General features: G+C 39.2%; 1 pseudogene; it reads right to left on the bottom strand.

Moving 5' to 3' along the window:
* Positions 1–2,210: 2,210 nt before the first annotated feature.
* Positions 2,211–3,159, bottom strand: LOC148004516 (olfactory receptor 2Z1-like; annotated as a pseudogene).
* Between the last annotated feature and the right edge of the window lie 1,905 nt (positions 3,160–5,064).

The raw sequence follows: 5,064 nt of genomic DNA, 5'->3' as shown, positions 1-5,064 counted from the left end.
AGCCAGAGGTGTCAACAACACCAAAAAGAAACCTACAGAGAAAAATAACTTGGGACCATGAAGCTAACAGAGACCAGCCCAGCAAGAAAGAAGCAAGCAGCAGTGGCTGTATCCATGTAGGGTTGTAGTTCCACATCTGCTCTACCTCAGTGTATGGCCACTTGGGGAAGTGGAATGTGAGAGTTTGACTGCACTTACCCCATTGTGCTACTTGGTGCTGGGCCACAGGGATGCGCAGACACACTGCTTCAGGGGTGTGGGAAAGCTCGAGCTGGTTCAAGGGACCCAGGGGCCTGCAACAAAGCTGGGGCTATGGGGTTCTCACATTCTTGGAACATCAAGGTTCTGCTGGGAGTTGCAGAAGGGCAAAAAAAAAAGATGAGGGCCTGCAGGCTGCATCTAGACTCAGAGCCAGGGCAAAAGGAGAGCTCAGGCTAGCCCCAGTGGAGAGAGTCCTTGACTTGATGACAGCAGCCTTGTGGCTGGGAGTGCAGAGAGGCCTTCTACAGGAGACTAGACAGCAGCTAGGCCTTCTCCATGGCACCCCATGACAGATCTCAATGAAAAGAGGCAGTCTATGATTATAAACAGTTTATTGTCATGGTGGAAAATGGATACATAAAATCATAACCCACTTCTCAGGGTGGCCTTAAATTAAATACCTTTTGCAGGAAATAATGTATGGGAAGGGAAGCTTACTGGCATGCGCTCCGGATCTCTAGGAACCTTATTATCATGGAGAATTCTTTTTTGAGACTATTTTACTGTGGTCATACCCCTTTTCCTATTGTCTTAGACTGAGACATTAGAGATGTCTCATCTATATGTAGAAGGGCTTGGGACATTGCCCATACATGACTGATGGGGACAAATCTATGGGTGGTGATGTCTGTAGCTATGTGACAAGGACCTGGTGCCAGGAGCAGGTGAAACTCCTAATATCCCTTTAAGATCTCTGGGACTTCAAATCTTTAGCTCAACCTTAGTAGGCTTCCACTCATGGCTCACAGCCCTGCATACCCAGGGTCTGTACACTTGTACATTTGTAGCAATTGGCCCTACATATTTGAGGCAACTGTGCAGCTTGGCCTTGTGGCAACCCTAACAAGCCGAGTGGGGCTGTATCAGTCTCTGTTCCCTGCCATTGGATCCTCTTACTCCTACCTGGAATGCCTGGTTGGGCTCAGTGGGATAGGATGTGCCTAGTCCTGCTGGGACTAGGTGTCACAGGGTAGGATGGTATTCAAGGGAGGAGCCCCCCTTCTCTGAGGAGAAGAGGATAGGGCAACAAATGGGGGCAGAATGGGACTTGGAGAAGAGGAGGAAGGGTAACTGTGATAAGGATATAAAGTGAATAAAAAAGTAAATTTGAAAAAGATTTTTACTTGAACTATATGTAATGCATTTTATAATCACATTACATCAACAAAGTACACAGATTTTTTTGTTCAACATTGGCTTTGTCCAAATGCTGGACATTTGGTTTGCTACAAAGTTAATTTAATAGCAATCCCTTGAATAAATATTAAATGGTATTGATTAAGGTAGCAACCAGCTCAACAAACTTCAAATTTTCAAACAGTACTTTATAAATATTATTTGATTGGTGTGTATCATCATAACGTAATTATCCATATCTTTAAAAAATCTAGTGCACACCAAACATTGCCAAATCAAGACAACAGACATTGCCCTTCCATGTAGACATGAATTTTCACATAAACACTTTGAATTGTTATAATGACCACTGATCTATGTGTCAATCAATCATTCTAGTGACTGTAGGCTGCACTTTTTCATAAATGTGACAACTTCAAGCTGTAACTATGGTATGTTTGTTACCCCTCATGAACTACTTTTGTGTCTTATTTTTCCTTTAATTTAAATTTCATTTGTTTCTAAATATCATAGTTGTCATCAGCACAAACTAACATGCTTAATTGAAGACTGAGTCAGTAGATAGAATTTTTTAATGCCCAAAGCATCAATTTAACAATAGAAATACGAAACTTTCCAAAATAGTGCATTTCATCTATGAAGACACTTCAATACCAGAGAGATTATAAATTAAAACTGACTGACACTCTTATCTGTACTTCACATAATCGCAATGAGAGTTAGGGTCCACAAGTCCTTTGTAGTTGTACTACAGATAGAAAAAAATTAGAAATTTAGTGGGATTAATCACCATTTGAATTGCTCTTTCAGTTTCATATAATTGTCACTCGTTTGTGTCCAAATCTGCTGATAATTTTAGCAAAGCAATGTGCAACTCTCGGTTCCTCAGACTGTAGATGAGAGGGTTGAGAGTAGGGGTGACAAGGCCGTAGAAAGGTTGATCATGTTGTCTTGATGTGGGCTGTGGTATGAACCAGGTACCATGTATATGAACACTGCTGCACCATAAAAGAGTCCAACTACTGTCATAAGTCAAGACCACGTAGTAAAGGCCGTATTCTGGGCCTCCTGTGAGTGCATGTGCAGAACTACCCTCAAAACATGGCCATGTGAAGCAATGATGAATAAAAGGGGGAACATAAGGATCAAAACCCCAGAGATGGACAGCGCAATCTCATATGTAGAGGTATCTGAACAGGAAAGTTTTAGCAGGGCTGGCACCTCACAGAAAAAGTGGTCTAAAATTCGAGAGGCACAGTAGGAAAAGTTCAGTGTTATAGAAGTCTGGATGAGTGCATTGAGCACACCTGCTAGCCAGGAAGAGGCCAGCATAACCAGATACACTTGATATCTCATGAGTATAGGGTACTGCAAAGGATGGCACACTGCCACATAGCGGTCATAAGACATGAGGGCTAGTAGGACTCCCTCAGCTACACCCATCATGGTCAGGAAAAATAGTTGTGCTGCACAACCTGCAAAGGATATAAAACTTTGTTCTTAGGAAAGTCTGATACCATATTGGGTATGGTGATCAGGGAGAAACAAATATCTAAGAGCGAAAGCTGACTGAGCAGGAAGAACATGGGGGTATGTAGCTTAGAGTCAATCTGGATCAATAAGAGTAGAATAGTGTTTCAGAGAAGGCCAATGATAAACATGGCAGCCACCAGAGAGAAAAGGAGTTCAGGTGAACCTGATCTGCTGGAGACTCACAAAAATAAATTTGGAGAACTCTGATTGGTTCACAGGCTTCTTCATGTCTAATGTACAATGCTTAACTCAAGGAACAACAGCTGTATCAAGAAACCCAAAATGGCAAGTCACTTGCACCTCTCATGAAGATTTCTCTCAAGTTTTAGTGGCTACTTGGGTAGTCATCCTGAGAAAATGTATACATCCACAGGTAAAATGAGTAAGAGAGTGGAGCCTTGTTCAGTTAATAATGTTTGTTAGATACAGAGCAGAAAGTAAGCCATTTGAATATCTGATGAAAACTCTTGTCCACCCTCAATTCTAATGATACCCACTGAATCTAGAGAGATGGATCCATGGGCAAAATGCATGCTGTATAGTTAAAAAGTGTGATTTACAAGGTTAAAGTACCCAGAACCCATGTAAATGCCAAGTAGGTATAGCAGCTTGGTTATAATTCCATTGTTTATAAGGTAGAGACACTGAATCATTTAAATAAGCTGGATATCTAGACTAGCCACTTGGGCAAATTGGATTTAATTGAAAGACTAGGCATCAATATATCACATAAAGAAACACTGAAAATTCTATGTATTAAAATGCCTCCATATATATTTATATTTATTCACACACACATATATATATATATATATATATATATATATATATATACATATACATATGTGTGTGTGTGTGTGTGTGTGTGTGTGTGTGTGTGTGCCGTCAGCTAAAAAATGAACCCTCTTGCTTATGGATGTATAAGCGCACACAAATGTGTATCAGATATAAGTACAGACTTAAAATTAAAAAGAATTACATTTGAGTTCTGTGAAAACATTTGGGGTAAAAATTACAAATAATATACTCCTAGACGTTAATATAACTTTCATCACTGGGATGCTCTGGTGAGAATAGGGAAGTCTGGCAAACTTTTTGAGGCATCTAGGGACGTGGTACAGCATTCAAGGGACTATACATAAATTCTTGGACAGAACTATAGACAGAAACAATTCTACCATCAGTCACCACAGGGTAAAATTGCTCTTACTATTCTAAGGAGTACAAAACATGAAGATATCATGAAAATAGGTTTAATGAAGGTAGTCTTAGGTTTCCACAATGTGTGTTATGAAGTTATCAGTAAACAACCCATTATTGATGGCTTAATTTTATTTTGAGTAGTGTGCTTTATTTAGGCTAGTCTTAAAGAATACCTAAAGTATTCTTTAGGTATAACAAGACCATGATACAGAAGTAGATTTAAAATATCTGCTATTAATTTACAGGGTGACTAAAATGGTCAAGTATTAAGATCAAGAACCAGCAACTCTCACACCCTTAAATCAGGAAAATATTTTCCCAGCAATGTTGACATTGAGCACAATTTCCTCAACATCAATGCAGACAAAGACATTGGAGTAAGTTTGTAAGATGACAAAAATTTCCAGGCAGCTAGAATATGGAATACTGTAGCAGAGAAATATTAGTAATGCATATGCTTTGCATGATCTTGGGACAAAAATAGAAATAAGCTGGGCTTAGATACCTTTGAGTTGCAACAGATTGATCTTGGATAATTTGTTGACATAATTTTCTTCTTCCACAAAATATTTGGCAAAGACCACGGTTACTAGCACTGTTGTTAAAGTTAAATCAAAGAATGATGTCATGCCAATTCTTTAGTGGTGAAATATTTTAAAATCACTTACTAAGCAAGTGTTTGTAGAAATCACTTGATGTTAATATATTAAAAATATGTATACTTTTATCTTTATTGTAACCTTATTCAGAATATTTGAAAAATGAATATAACATGCTAACACATGAATAAATGAATAAAGTGTGTGTGTGTGTGTGTGTGTGTGTGTGTGTGTGTGTGTGTGTGTGTGATTTAACCACTTATTAAAGAGCTGGGGTGCTGAACTGGCTCGTGTGTGAACATGATGACATGAGTTGACCTCCACTACCCAT

The sequence above is a fragment of the Rattus norvegicus genome, chromosome 7 (assembly GCF_021556685.1).
Source record: "Rattus norvegicus strain SHRSP/BbbUtx chromosome 7, alternate assembly SHRSP_T2T, whole genome shotgun sequence".
Lineage (NCBI taxonomy): Eukaryota > Metazoa > Chordata > Mammalia > Rodentia > Muridae > Rattus > Rattus norvegicus.
The sequence above is the reverse complement of the archived record's forward strand: the minus strand, read 5'-3'. Positions and strand labels throughout refer to the sequence as shown.